General features: G+C 37.4%; 1 protein-coding gene across 8 annotated transcripts in view; it reads left to right on the forward strand.

The window, feature by feature from the left end:
- The window catches only part of LOC122804340 (serine/threonine-protein kinase PAK 6-like), a 1,141,536-nt gene that overhangs the window by 841,136 nt on the left and 283,581 nt on the right, over positions 1 to 16,819 (forward strand). The window lies entirely within an intron of this gene.

Raw genomic sequence — 16,819 nt, forward strand, 5'->3', positions numbered from 1 at the left:
CGCTGATAGTTTTTATATATACCTTCATTTCCCCAGGATAGTCCTATTTGTAGAGCATGCAGTGCTTGCGATACTGGCCATAATGTGGGGTCTTATTAATGTTGCCTTTGTGATATGCCATCACTGTGCAGCTTGTTGCATACACACACATTTCCAGACTAGTCTACTGAACTTCACTAGTAGATTCTCCTTCAGTACATAGACCCCCAGCCTCCTTTCAGATTAGAAAAGTCAACCTGTGACTACTCACTCCTAACATTTCCTGTAACGCACTCAATGTTGGCCATACTTTGGTGTCTTCATGCCACTAGCTTTGCCTCTATAATATACCATCACCACAATGTTGGCTAGCTGCATGCATATGCCCAGGCTAAATTCCTGGACTTCTCTAGGAGATGCTGCTGCAGTGGGGAGACCCTTCACCTTGCTATCAAATTAATAGAATCAACAAATACATACTCATTCTTAATGTTCCTAACAAGCCCTCTGGTGCGAAGTCCATTACTCAAACCTGGACCACCTGTGCCAAAGCCAGGGCTATACATTCAATGCTAGCAGTGCTGGAAGATTTGCCTGACCTTTATGTTATCTATTTTTCTCATACATGTTGTACTTTTTATTACAGCACATTAGCAGTATAGCATTTTAATATTGCAATGTTATATCAGTGCCACAAACAATGTTGAACGCCATCATTGTAGATGTATGGTAAGCAACACATGTATACAGTTATTAGTTCCATTGCTGTTTTGTTAGGCAGTAGGCTTGCTCAGTAGAAAGAGTAATTATATCATTTTGACACTTGGCTGATGCTAAACATTTCATATGGTCGTGTACACAAGAAAATGTTTCATGAATGTAGTTCTGGATGCTTGTATTCACTTTTTAAAACCTAATTCCCACAGAAAGAGTGGATGATTGGCTGAATGATTTTCTTACATTTGAAGAATGAGAAAGTCCATTCCTTTATGTATATATGTGTGTGTATATGTATATATATATATATATATATATATATATATATATATATATATATATATATATATATATATATATATATATATATATATATATATATATATGTGTGTGTGTGTGTGTGTGTGTATATTTATTTAATTACTTAACATTTTCTGGGAAAGTCAATTGATTTATTTACTAACATTTGCTTTTTGGAAGTGCCCATGTATTTATTTATTTACTAACATTACTAACAACCATAGACCCCTACCTCTGCGAACTTCGTTCACCTATCCACTGACAATTGGGCCAACTTGGGATAACTATGGCCAGGCATGTAAGGGCTCTAGGGCCATTAGCCTAGTAGCCTTCTTTGCACCTATGAACCTATTTGTTCACTGGGAGTGTCTATTTATTTATTTATTTACTTACATTTGTTTACAAGGAATGTTTGGCTGGCAATTCTCTGTTTAATTTGAGTCTCAGGGCATAACTCTAAGATAAAACACAGGAATGATGTTACAGTATAACAGTATGGACAACAATGGTACGTAACGAATATCAATAGAAACAATCATAGGAAAAATGCATTTTTGAAAGCAAAACAGCAAGACTTAAATTGCAATAAAAATGTAGTAATTTTAGTAGATAGTGGCACTTAATGAATAGCAATATTATAGAAAGCAATTTTGAACAGAAATATAGCATGAGATTAAATCCCAGCTTTAGGTTTGGTAAGCAGGGTGGCAGAGAACATAGGCATGTAGTCACTAACATACCAGAATGTGTAGCAGTAGCAGGTTCTGGAGTTCTGTAAAGAGTGGAATGGTCTGTGAGTCATGTTGTAAATAGTGAGACCTAGTTATTCAGGGATATCAAGGAGAACGTAGATAATAATCACAGTTTGCATCTATTTTTTTGTGAGGATAGGTGGCAAAGAAAGATTTGAATGTGTGCCTTTCAAGTAAAGGCTTAACTGTAAGCTATCTGTGGTTAATACCATAAAAGGTGATTGCAAATATGTAATTTGCTTTATTTATTTTTAAAAATTAAGACTGCATTTCCTTAAATAATTTACCTTTCTCCAAGATGCTGCAATCTTGGTGTTAGGACATTTAAATAAGGGTGTGGGGAGGGCAGACAACCATGTTTGAGAGTGCACAGTGGTGAAGCCTATTTGCAGAAATGCTTTAGAGTGAAAAAGTGAGTTTTGATTGTCACTGTTTCATTGTAAATTTGATACTAAGTGCCAGTCACTCGCCTATCAGATGCTATGGAACTATGCCTGCCATGTGTGTCTCTTACTTTGGGAGGCAGATTGTTCCAGCAGTTAGCAATACAAGTGGAGAACTTTGAGATGTTCTTCATACCACATTGCTGCAGTCCTAACACTTGGGTAGTCCGCTGTCCCAGTCGGCCCGAATACCAAAGTATATGGCTGACGTCGGTCAAGGCGCATTAGTCTGACGTCAGGACATCAGGGTACAAATGCGCATGACCGACGTCATATCCCCAGTCTTTTTTGCCGCATGGTCCGATGCAGAAGCAGTTTTGCAAGTGCAGGTTGGCGTTCTGAGATTTTCCGAAGTCGGAGTTTCAGACCGAATCCAAGTTGGCTAAGTACCCCGTTGGGGATTATTTTGTTTTTTTCTTGCCTCAGTATTTTACCGGATGTCAGAAAAAGTGAATAACTGTATTTCTTGTGGGAAACAGATACCTCATAGGGATTACCATACCTTGTGTATACCTTGCTTAGGGCCTGAGCACGACGTTGTTGGCTGTCGCTCTTGTGCTAGATTTAACAAACGCACTATAAAGAGAAGATTAGATTGTGCCAGGTTAGTTTTGGGAAGCGGTGTACTTATAAAATGCCGTCCGGTGCTCCGACGCCTGCTTCGTCAAAAAAGCGCAAGGACAAAACAGCAAAGCCTAGGCTGGAAGAACCGTCCGTCCCGGACGTCGGTTCTTTAGAGGGCTCGGTGGAGCCAGGGGTTCAGCCAGAAATTTCTTTGGAATCCCAGGGAGAGACTTTATTACTGCAAGATGTGACCTCTCAGGAGGTAGGCCAGGCGGAAGGGGCTTCTCAGGTAGCTGTTCTTCCCTCCCTTCCTAAGGTGGTTAGGCCCTCCCCTGCTGTTTCCAAGGCTTTCCCCAGGGGCAGGCCAGGTTTTGTTTCAGGAGTTACCCCTAGTTCTTCAGGGTCTGTACCTAAGAAACATATGCTTAAGATGGCAGAAGATTTGATTACAATGATTAGAGGTTCTATGCCCCCTCCTGATAAGAGGCCTAGGGTGGAACCTGAGCTTGGGAGTTTTGAGCAGTGTTCGGATGCTTCTGAGTCTTCGGCTGAAGACTTGCAGGAGTATTCCCCTTACTCTGATTCTGATGTAGATGATTCTACTCCTTCTGCTTCTCCTCCTGAGGATTTTTCATTTTCAGAGACTCTTCATTCCATGAGGGAGCATTTTAAATGGGCAGAAAAAGGTTAGGCAGTTCTGTTACACCTGTGTTTGAACTTATTCTGAAGTGCAGAGGGCAGGTTAGTCAGAAGAAAGGAAGAGTACATGAGGATACTAGAAGGTATGTTTGGATGTAGAGATTCCAACTTTTGCTGTTAAAAAATGATTAACTCTACAGTTCATCTAGTGTGAGGTTCATTTTCATAACAGCATTCTTTATACAAATGATACATTTAAGTTGGTTATCATGGGTTATTGCAAGCAGTTTGGTTATATTTATTTCCTCAGTGGATGTATAATCAATTGCAAAGTTATGGATTGAATTGTTACTGGAAGAAGTGGTAGAATCTTATAATGATTGAGGATTGCTTGGCAGGGTTACAGCAGAGGGTGGCTTGGGAGAAAAAATGTTGCTCTAATTTTGCTGGCATTCAAGAGAATGTCCATGCTTTTTAGTCATGATTCAAAAAAATGAAAGGATGTTTGCAGAAGGGAAAAGAAGTATGCAGTGAAACACTGACCATATGTTGGTGGAATCCTCTTTTATTGATGATTTAAGTATCAGAAAAAAAAAAAATAGGTGAATATCCTAGAATTATTTTTAAGAGGGGGATCCAACCTTAAAAATAGTTTGTAATGTAAAAATGGGGCTATAATTAGAAACCTAGGTATGTTTAAATGTGAGGCATGTCCTTACTGTAAATATATGGAGGTAGGAAAAAGTTTTTTCATAAACAATATGAGATTCAATGCCACCCAGAAATGTAATTGTAATTCCAAGATGGTAGTATATCTGGCTAAAAGGATTCTGCGGTCTGGGCCGTATTTTCCACAGGCCCGGGGGCTTTAAAGGATTCCACCTCAGTTTTGAGGAGTGTGAAATTTGCTTTAGAGAAGTTTTTCACTGTGGTTTTCTGGGCAGGGGGTGGGGTCGGGATGTGAATATCCAGTGAGATTAGTTTATGGTCTGATCTTACCAGTGAGGGATACACTTCTGGTCTGGAGCATAGAGTCCCCATGTTGGTGATGATCAGGTCCAGTATGTTTTCCCCTCTTGTGGGAGTGGTAACAAGTTGTTCCATAGCATTTGAGTTTATAAATTCTAGGAACCTTTGGGCTAGGGTGTTGGAGCTAGAATAATGCTCCCAGTCTATGTTTGGGTAGTTGAAGTCGCCCAATATAATGGTGTTTAGAGAGACCTTCATATTTTCCAGTGTTCTCAGGAAGGCCGCGTGGGGTTCCTGGGTTTGGGAGGGTGGTCTGTAGCAGGCTATAAACTGGAAGGCAGTTTTACCCACTATTAGTTGCACATGGATAGTCTCTGATGCTTCGTGCTTTGCCACCAACCTGGAGGTGTGGGTATCTTTGATGAATATTGATACTCCCCCTCCTTTTGTGGTTCAGTCCAAGTTTTGGGGCCGAAAAGCATGGTATGAGGTATAACCTGGTAGTGCTGGGGTGCTCTCGGGAGCCCTGAACCAGGTTTCTGTTACTGCACAGATATCGATGTTCTCCATGCTAAGGAGAGTTTCGAGTGCGTGCATCTTGAGGTTTAGACTTCTGGCGTTGAGTAGCATTACTCTTAGTTTCTTATCCCTTGTGATACCTATGGACATATACACATGCTTGTGTCCCAACCACTCTATCTGTCCAGATTTTTTAATTTCAACAAACAGCTTATGGAACACATATCATTAAGCCCTGGATAATTGTGTGCATTTAATCGTAACTGCCAAAATAATTCTAATTTATCAAATTTTAAGCTACAAGGTCCACCCTTTACATCATACGCCACTTGATCAATTACTCTAAACTTAAAATAGTAGTCTGGGTTTTGACAATATGTCCAGCTAAAGCATTCTCAAGTTTTTTCTTTATTATACTATACAAATGTCCGTAGACTTGTTCCCTCAGTCTACGTTCAGTCTTACCAATATAGTAACCAATGCTAATGTTTAGGAAGGGTGGCAGTGTCATGCACACCATGGTAGGCTTGAGTAGCGAATTTACACCCCTTACCTTGTAAACGTCCGTTTTTGCGCTGTCGGTTAATTCAGTTGTCGGTGGAGTCAGTTTCGTTATTTTAAGTTGTCGATGGTTTGATAGGTACCCGTATATATATATATATATATATATATATATATATATATATATATATATATATATATATATACACACACACACACACACACACACACACACACACACACACACACACACACACACACACATGATTATATATATTTTGTCATTGTACCGTTAAAATGAATGGGGGAGATCATGTGATTATGAGGAGGGATATTAAATGCTATTTTTAATGTTTGTTGTATCTGATGAAGTTCGAGTAATACATCTGACAAAAGTGCTTTATTACATTAAATCTCGTGTGGTTGGTTCCAAGTTACTGGGTTTTTTTTGTGAATTTTTAAGTGGAATCCTCTTTAAGTTGGATGGGTTTGGTATTATCAGTGTGGTAAGCCTTGAAGAATAAATTGCCTATGCTGCAATAACATTTAGTGTGCAGGGGATAGTGCCATAACATTTCCTGAACTAGATCAGTTATGGAATAGGGAATGGAAGGCAAATGACAACAGGTTCAGAGTTACTAGGCATGCAGCCCTGGAGACCATTAAGTAGGGTTACCACCTGTCCCACTTTATGAGGGACAGTCCCTCTTTGGGTAGTTGTGTCCTGACAAAAAATTAAAAAAATGGCAAATGTCCTGAGATTTTAGGACAAAATTATTTCCTATACTTTATGTAATAGTTGCATAAAACAGTTATTCTGTATCTAAAATACCTAAATGTTATAAGAAACAGAATAAGCAACTAAAATGCTACAAGAATAAACTTTTATTTAGGCAAAAAAGTTAAGTTCTATCCTTTGTACAGACCGTGGCTATGTGTCGGCCTGTAAAATCTGATGTTTGTACCGGAAATGTCCCACTTTGGCCATTTGAAAAGGTGGCAACCCTACCATTAAGGAGCCAAGCCCAAATTCCCATTAACTTCATAGCACCTTCTGGTTAAATGACATGCTCAATTTTGCACAGTAGGTAAATAGATGTAGAAAGATTCAAACCCTGTATCCCTGCCACAGGAAGCAGCTCATTAACAAATCAGAGCTTTAGTCCTCTGCAGTAACTGCCACAGTAACAGCTTTTAAATAAATGCAGAAGCCATTCACAATCCAATCTTGTAGTAAAGACTGTATCACAGTAGTATGCAATGAGGATTGCATAATGGATGCTGAAGATTAGATGGTTCTGATCATCACTGTAAGTAATACAGATGATCTGACCTGACAAATGTCAATCCCTTTGCAGTTGCTGGAGGTTGTAAAGAAAGTACTGCGAAATATATTACTAAATGAAACATGTTTAGTCTGTATTATGCAATCCAGCCATTTTAATGAATTAATTTTTTTAGTGCAATGAATAAAGCAAAACAGTTGAAGACAATACAAACGATGCAGTAGCTTTTGTTCAACAACTCAGAAATCATGCAAAAATCAGTATTTTTTTGGGACTGGGGGACGTACATGCTTGCAGAACACTTACATCTCATTTTTGACCTTTGTATGTCTTCCCTGTCACCAAGAATACCTCTTATATCACTCAGCGCAGGTCTGACCTCTGTGAATGGCTTATAAAGCTGTATTGTTACAGCATAAATCTCCAGAGTCAACACAGCTAGATTATGGAAAAATGGGGCTCTATGCAGGATAATAAATCAGGCCTCTGCTAGCCATACCAGTAGCCCATTACTTAGCTATCTCGCCACAATTACCATAAACATTGTTCAAACCTGTCAGTTTACATACTGTTTTCTTCTTTACTTTAATGATTATGTCAGTGTCTTTACTTTCGTAGTTATCACAGAGATTTCAATTTAATTTTATTTCAAATTTTACAGAAAAAAGCACTGAGTCATTTTCTTAAATAAAACAAAATGCTGTCACTTTAAAACAGACAGCATGAGAAACAGTAAACCTATCTTCCCTTAAAACTCACATTTAATGAAAATGCATCTGATAACCCATTAAAGTACAACAGACATGTCATGATTCATACTTGGATAGCATATAGTGAAGTACTAATTAATGGCTATGTGAAGTGTGTAGGAATTCAAAGGACAAATGTATAACGCATTTGCTAATAGCCTGCGACAGCCAATGGACACACATGTTCTTTTCCAAGAGCCGCCCATGAGTACTGTCTGTTTGGTGAAGTAAGTTGTCAGAGTGACACCAAAGACATATGAAGGCTGCGGAAATCAAATCAGAAAGCAGCTCTTAAGTAGCTCATAGTCTTATTCATCTCCACTATGTGTTAGACAAACTGTTGTAGTCCCAAAAGTGCATTTCATACCTGCGTGCCTGCAAAAAATAAGCTGAATTAAAAATGTATTCTTGGTTAAAATGTTAACTTTAAACTCAGACTTCTTAATGTACAGTTTATTCCCAGTTAAATAATAAACACACTGTCAACATTCAACAGAACAAAGAAATGAAGGATCACATCCAAAGAACACGGCTCATAAGATGATGTTCCTGTTTACTACAATCAGTTTCCTTCTTCACACCATAGCTACTCTTGTTCATAGGTGTTACTAAGGCTTGCAGTTCAGGGGACCAGTGAGTAGTGTAGCCCAACTTTCCAGTTACCCCAAAGCACCTCCTGGAGTTCTGTTTAAGTGACTTAAGGACCTTTCATAAGTATGCAGCAAAGTCAGAGATGTTCTACAAAACGGGTTTACATCAACATGTATTTTGTGAGCCACAAAATGTATGACACTCTAATGACTGTCTCTTACTCCTTACACCTGAGGTACATAATTTGATTCTGCGTAACTCTAACCCCTAACTAGGGTATTTCACACACACACACACACACACACACACACACACACACACACACACACACACACACACACACACACACACACACACACACAGACACAAAACACAACACACACACACACACACACACACACACACACACACACACACACACACACACACCTTGCTAAAGTAGCACCTGGCTGCACCATTTCATCTCCAGGTTCAAGTTCTTGTAAGTGCTGTGAGAGTATTCTGTTCAATTTGAGTTCTTGTAAAAAGTCAAATATTTGCTATTCGGGTTCATTCTACCGAAAAGCTACTGCATCTCTATTTTGGGAACATTCTATAGAATAACTCCTGCTGCTGTACCTCTGTCTCCAGTTCATTGTAAAACAAATAAACTCCAAAAACTCGTGCCAATGTTGAACCGAGACAGGAACTGTTAAAGAGCCCTCTCACCAATGCTGGATGTCTTGCATTGGCTATATGCAACAGTAGATCTAGGAACTGTTAAAGAGCCTCAGGCAAGGAAGTAGCAGTTCTGAAGATTGATTATTTATTTATTTAAAGGGTTCATAAGGTCAGTCTTGGTCCCCAGCTAGTACCAGGGTCTAGGCAGCCTACTTCTAGATCTAGCCCTGAGCACATATAACTTGAGTCACTAGGGTACACAATCTAAGTACTTAAGGCCCACTAGAACTGCATCTACCTATGCTAACCTTTTAGTAATAGGTGAATTTATTTTCAGGCATATAGGCATCACCTTCACTAGGATGGATATGAAAAGGGTGATGGTTAATCATTTTTCTGGAGCTGGGATCCAGGACTTAACAATGTCTCTTATAGCACTCCATCTTGAAAAATATAATTATGATATGTAGTGTGCTGCATGGAGGTGAATGACCTTAGTACTCTACCCAAAGGCACATGGAGATGGACACAATTTAGCTTGCTATACTTCGGTCTGAGGCACTAAAACTCTGGTCTTGTTTGGTATTTTGTCATCTCCCAGAAGGATGCTGAGGTTCAAAGACAAGATAATTGGCTTTAATAATTGGTTATGCAGCTGGTGCCATTCTAGTCAGGATCCATTATATGTCAGCCTGGGACAATATGGCTGACACTCCTTTCTCCTTTGTCAGGGATGGCATGCAGTTCTCTTACCATCTCTTTAGCATTTTGGTTGAAGTCTTTGCTGTTTCCATAGTACCCTTTTAGGCATAGTCTGTCTGCTGGTTATTCTGATGTAGTAAGGTCTACCTCAGACTACATTAAAGCAGCTCTGCTGATTGCCAGGAGTCTTAAAAATGTCCAAACTTGTGGCCCTCCTGCAACTTGAATACACTGATATATGTGTAGTTACAGAGACATGGTTTTAAAACAATGAAAACAGTCTCTCTGTTCCTGGTTTAACCTATTATGACATCAGACCTACTAGCAAATGTGGAGGAGTATCAATATTTATCAAATATATCACTATCTCTTGACTGATTCCTCATAAAATCAAATTTAAACTCCCAAAGGTATAAATCACCTTAAACAAGAGTAACTAGAACTTCAGAGCTATTTGTAGAATTCCCTCTGTGTTCCCTTCTGACCGTGATAGCTATATTAACTTTTTAGTTCACAGTGCCATAACTAGGGGTGGTGAAGGGAGTGGCCACCCCAGCACCAGCTCTCATGGACACATTGGCAGTTGTTAAGAATTGTCAATTGGGAACAAATTTAAGCTTACTGCAAAATACAGAGAGAAGACAGAATTAGTAATAATGACCTGAGAACACTTCAGCATGAACTTACAGTACCATTATAGCTATTATTTACTAAGTAGTATAAATATGGGGAGATTCCTCAAGACTGTAGACATGTGCTTATTAAACTTGTCTTTAAGGGAAGGGGGAGCAGGACAAACCTAGTGTTATACAGACCCTTAAATCTACTTTCACTGGTTGGAAAAATAATGGAGAAGGTAATATTGGATAACATTGTCAGAAATGGAAAAGATGGGACTTAAAGCCCTATATCAGATGCATATGTTGAAAATAGATATATTACTGCTTGTAACATGATGTTCTATAACAATATAATAATTATGAATGAAAAATTTGTTGTGATGTAATTTATATAGAGTTAACTTCAGCATTTGACAGGGTCATACACAAAACACTGATCAGTAAATTAGAACAAATAGATATTGATGTACTCTTGATGAGATGGATAGCTGCATGGCTTACAAATTGGACATGGCAAGTATTGTATAGCAATACAACAGGTAAAATTCTTGGTTGCAGTCAGATTGTCCCACAGGGCTCTGTCCTAGGCCATAGTTGTTTAGATTCTCTTTCAGATCTATGTTTTTCTTCTGTGGTTTTCTGCAGTCTGTATGCAGGTGACTTGAAATTGGATAAACTGATTACATGTGTTACAGACAGGGCATGTCTGCAAAACAGCTTGACTAATTTTACCATTTGGGCACAGGAGAATAATATGCTGATAAATACATCAAAGACAAAGCATATGAGATCTGGGAGACATAAATTGAAAGGTGAAAGACAGTGATTGGGAACTGTAGATTCACTTAAGGACCTGGGTATATAAATAGATCCAGTCTTGAGTTTTTCTAATCATATCAACCAATTGGTTAATGATGGTTATATAACTATAGGTTGTATAAAAAGATTTGTAAAGTCTAGGAAATCAGAAGTGATGAAGTCATGTGTTAGTTACATTAACTCAAATGTGATTATGGAATAACAATATGGAAACCTTATAAGAAAACAAGCATAGTAAACTGGAAATAGTACAGCAGAAATATACCAAGGATGTGAAAATGTAGTTATTAAGAAAGACTAAAATATTTCAACTTGTACAGTGTTATTAAGAGAAGACCTTATTCAGGTATATAGAGCATTTAGAGACAACGACCTCTGGGAATGTTTGGGGTTATCAAAAAGTACTAGAGAATCAACAGACGACACATATAGAAGATTCTATAGATATGAGACGTGCACTAATTAGTTCTCAGAGAGCAGCTGGTGCATGGAATAGATTACCAAAGCAAGCAACAGCTTGGACAATTATAATGGGAAAAACTGTTTTGGTATATTGGCAGACTAGAAGGATATTAATGTCCATGCTTGAAATATTTGTATGTATGTATGTATGTATGTATGTACATACTGAACTATTTATTTATTTATTGACAGTTGATTATAATCTGGTAATATAATATAGTATAAAATAATGATTTACTTATTCTTTTTGCCATCACCTACAGTTATTCACTGACTATTATCACTCCCCCCTTTCTGCCCTATTATTAACTTTCCTCCACCATCCTACATACACCTCCAACTACTGAACATATTTTATAACTATATAATGTGCTTGTTACTACTGTATTACAGGTACTGTAGTGTATACACCTAGTTTATTTCTATAATAATTTTTGTACACAATTGCTGTGAAACTTCTATATCCTCATGTTAAATAACATTTGGCATTTAGCATGTTCCCACATAAAACATAATGCTGTAAGTACTTAACATTTCATGCTTGTGTGGGCCTTGCCTGAAAAAAGGTCTAGCCTTCACAGAGAGGCTAGCCTCCCCATCTCAGATATGCAGCTTTAGGGAAAACAACTTGATGGCAGCACAAAGGCTTGCATGGGCCTTCCATGCTCTGCCATAAACTTTGTTGTGCACTTCCTCTCACATTTGAGGCCCATCTTCCAGCATGTGCCTGTCTCTGACCTTGTGAATGAAGTATTACGTGATGGTAGACTGCCCTCTATGGGACCTAAGGGGAATTAGGGGGTCCAAATGTTGGTATGATAAGTCAGCAAACAAAGAAGAGTAGTATTGTTGGAACTGAATTCATCCTCAAGTCTTGGTGAGGACCTTCATGAGGTGGATCCTGTTTTTCACAAAATCTCACCAAAACGACACTGATATATAGATTGTATTTTGTATAGCATATGTCATGGACAGAAGAAGATAAAAAATTAAAAAAAGATAGCTGGGTGCACAAGACCCAGGATAAAAAGTGCCCAGTCTTTGTAGGCCCAATGGTGCCAGGACTGGAAAAAATGACAGTGCTAAATCCTCAAAACATGGAAACATTCCTACAATGGGGCTAGGCCAGGTCTGGGGGGGGGGGGGGGGAATGCCCCCTGTTGTAGAAGGAAGTAGCAGTTCACAAAAATCACAAAAACTGATAGATCAAAAAAGAGCCATAAAGATAATAGAGTGGACTATTGAGGATAAGAAAAAAATTACATATTGTTACTAATGTGCAAGAAGCCCAGAATTTCCAGACAGAAGATGTACAAAAAGATTAAGAGAGAAATTAGAGGAAAGAAAAATACTTCCACAAAAAAAAAAACTGTCAGAAGCTTCAAATAAAAAATTGTGTTCATTAGTACAACAGATTTATGAAAAACTTTATCTAGACCAAGAAACCTTGATCTGTGTAGAAAAAGAATCATCTGAGGAAGTGACTTTTGAAAGGTGTAAAAAAGAAATATGGACATGGGAAAGAATGACAGATGTGATATGGTGCAATATTTATGCAAAGGAGAAAGTCAAATTAATCAACACAAAAAAGGCAGCCCCAAAGATATTTGAAGAGAAATAAAGGCAAAGGCATCCAGCTATGGAACATTTCACAATAAAAAATAAGATCACAAAGAGGAAACATAGACCAGAATATTAGTAAAATAGAAGTTAAAAAAACAGAAGCTGAAGTTAAGGAATACTTGCAAAGTGAATGATTTAGTGTAGAAAGCCTAACACAGCTTACATCACAGCATGATGCGACAAGTCTCCAAAGTAAGGAGAAAGAGGAGGATCAGTTGAAGAAGAAATATGGACATAGGAAAGAAAAGAGATTTAATGTGGTTTAATATTTATGCAAAGGAGAAAGCAAAACTAATCAGTTACAAAAAGAACAGCACCAAAGATATCTGAAGAGAAATACAGGCAAAGGCATCTGAACATGAAAAATTTACAATACAAAAAAAAATCAATAAATAAGAAAACAAAGAGGGAAAAGTAGAAAAGAGGATTAGTAATGGAGAGGTTAAAGAAATAGAAACAGAGATTATGGATTATCTGCAAAGTGAATGATTTAGTGTAGAAAATCTACCTCAGAAAATACCACAGCAGGATAGAGCAATGGATCCCCAAATTAAGGAGAAACCAGTGGATTGAGAAACATCTGATGAGTTGCCATATGAAGATACTTTGGAGCCTTCTATAGGAAACCAGTACAAATGTTCAGTTGGAGTTGCACAGCAAGGGAAGTAACAAGAAACTGCAACTCTGATGCTGTCAGCGTTGTGGAGTGATAGGCCAGTGAGTTCCCATATGAAAGAGCAACGGATGCCACAGGGTGAAACTGAGGAGAACATGGCACAGGAAGATGCTTTGGAACTTTCTGTAGAATGCCTGCAGGAAATGGACAACAAAGAATGTGCCCTCAGTTTAGAAGAAAATGATCTAAAAGAAGAGTTGCTTAATTTAACAGACCCGGACAGGCATATTAAGATCATTGCAAGAAGTAGACTACAGAAAGTCAATAAAACCCCAAAAGTTAGAAGTTTGATAAAACAAATGAACACAGTAATTAGGTCTGTCCATAGAGATTCATGCAATATAACAGAAGTAAACAGGATATATTACTGTGCAGCTAAATTAATAACATATAAAGTATTATCACAGAAACATAGGGTAGTAAGGGAAAAGAAGGGGAGAAATCGAATGCTTTCATGGAAGTATCAAATAGAGAAAACTATAAAGCAATTAAGACAAGAAGTGTCATGTTAGAAGAGTATAGAAGAGGGAACAGATCAATGAAAATGCTTAGAAAGATATACGTGATAAAAGCAGTGCGCAGTATCAGAACCGATCAGGATATACTGTATTGTGCACTATTGCAAATAATAAACTAAAAATGTCAGCACAGGCAGAAAAACTTAGAAGATATGCAGATAAATATAAAGGAAAAGTACAAAATAAGCAATTTATTGATGACCCAAAAAGGTTTTGTAGACAACTGGGAAACAAGACAAAAGGGGACTGAAACACCACCAAAAAGAGAATATATATATATATATATATATATATATATATATATATATATATATATATATATATATTGGAGAAATATCTATTTTTATTTTTGTTTTATTTTATTTTACATTTGTTGACCGGGATAATCTAACTGGATTTATGTCCATTTTCAGTAGAGTCCTGGGGAGATAAGCTCCAAGAGATTACTAGATTACTAACATACAGGTACTAGTTGTTATACAGTTAAATACTACAATTTTTAAACAGTTCAGGAATCTTCACAATTTATACAAAAAAGCATGTTACAAGCATTAGATAAGATATTTTAGACTTTATGTACAAGACTTCAGTAGTAACTAGAAAGTAATTGTTAAACAAATACATACTTCAAGTTTCAACAGTTCAGCAATGAGCAATCTAGGAAGATTCTATGGAACATAACAAAAATGCTAAATGGATAGAAGACGTAAAAGAAAAAAATAAGAAGTTCAAGTGTACATGATATGAAATGGGATGAAGTAATGGCCAGAGAGATTGAAACAAAGTTAAGAAAAGCCTTTTATTGTAAAATCCCAGGCACAGATTCAGTACCTAACTTCTGGCTAAAAGTATTAACATATCTACGTGAAGATTTATCCATGAGTAAGAACTATTTATATGCATACCTTGAACAGACACCAGCCTGGTTAACAACAGGAAAAACAATACTCCCATTTAAGAGTGAACCTGCAAGCTATCCTAAAAACTACAGACCAATAACTTGCCTTCTGATGATGTATAAACTATACACTGGAAGTGATGCCAACAGAGTTTATAGTCATTTAGAAGAAAACCCAATCGTGGCAATAGAACAAAAGGGCAATAAAAGAAAGTCATATGGAACAAAGGATAATTTGCTGTTAGATAAAGTCATAAAGGAAAACTGTAAAAAAGGCAAGAATCTAACTATGGCATGTATAGACTAGAAAAAAGCATTGACAGTATCCCACGTTTATGGATAATAGGGTGCTTAAAATTGTATAAGCTACACCCTGCACTGATCAATTTACATTACAACGACCATGAAAAAGTGGCAAACCACTTTGCAGTTAAGCCATGATAAAGGACAAATTATTATTCCAGGGATAAAAATTCAAAGGGAGATATTCCAGGGTGACACTGTCACCGCTGCTCTTTTGTCTTGCCCTTAACCCATTAAGTTATCTACTTTACAGATTACGTCATGGCTACAATTTGGCTGACAGAAAACAACATAGCTTAAAAACTTCTCAACTTCTTTTTGCAGGTGATTTAAAATTGTATAGCTCATCAGATGAAGAACTGAAAGCACAATTGCAAGTGGTCAAAACTTTTTCAGATTATTAAAGAATGTCATTTGGTCTTGATAAATATTCAAAAGTAACCTTTCAAGCAGGAAAGCTGCAGTACCAAGAAAGTTTGGGGCAGGAGTGTGATGTAAAAGAACTTGAACAAGATGGAGTGTATAGATATTTGGGAATTGATAAAAGAAAAATAATAAAACATGAACAAATGCGAGTAAAACTCCATAAGGAATGTTTTAAAAGGCTAAAATTAATACTGAAAACAGCGTTGACTTCTAAGAACAAAGTCCAAGCTATAAACCAAGTTGCTCTTCCTGTCCTAACATACAGTTTTGGAGTGAATGATTGGCCCCAAAAGTTGTTGAATAGGTTAGATAGGAAAACAAGAAAGATGCTTCATACTCATGAAATTATTTATAAAAATCAGTGCATACCAATATTGTTTATTCCCTGTTTTGAAGGAGGTATGGCCCTCCACGAAATGAATTATATGTATAGATCTGCAGTTGTGGGGCTACATACATATCTGCTGACGTCACAAGACCCAAACATAGTGAACATTTTGAAACATAAGGAGAATAAGTGTAAGGTGACTTCCGTGCTTAGTTTAGCAGAAGCATATCGACATCAAGCAGGAATGGAAATCAAACCAGAAGTAGATTAAAAGTCAGGCAGTAACTGAATGTGCCAAAAAAACAAAAGAAAGAAAATAAGGTGAAGGATCAGATGAGAAACCAAGAAATGTGGAAAATGCATAAATATAGTTGCAAGTATAGAAAACTCTTGGAACAACCTCATGTTGATCAGGATTGTAATGGTTAAGGAGATGTGAATTTGAACCAAAAGACAAATGGTTAATATTGGCAGTCCAAGACAGTGAACTATGGACACATTGGTTTACAAAGTCTATAGAACATGTGGGAGAAACAGACGTGTAGATTTTGTAAAACAGAATTGGAAACAGTTGCACATCTTGTTGCTGGTTGTGATATACTAATGGCAGAAGGACTGTATACTGAAAGGCATAATAAGGTGGCAAGACTGTTGCACTGGGGATTGTGCAAACATTATGGTATTGAAGTAGCTGAAAAACACTGGAAACATGAGCTACAAAGAGTCATAGAAATTGATGAAGTTCATATCATATCATATCGTATCCATTACCAAC

This window comes from Protopterus annectens, chromosome 6.part0 (assembly GCF_019279795.1).
Source record: "Protopterus annectens isolate FY-2018-M chromosome 6.part0, PAN1.0, whole genome shotgun sequence".
NCBI classification, from domain to species: Eukaryota; Metazoa; Chordata; order Ceratodontiformes; family Protopteridae; genus Protopterus; species Protopterus annectens.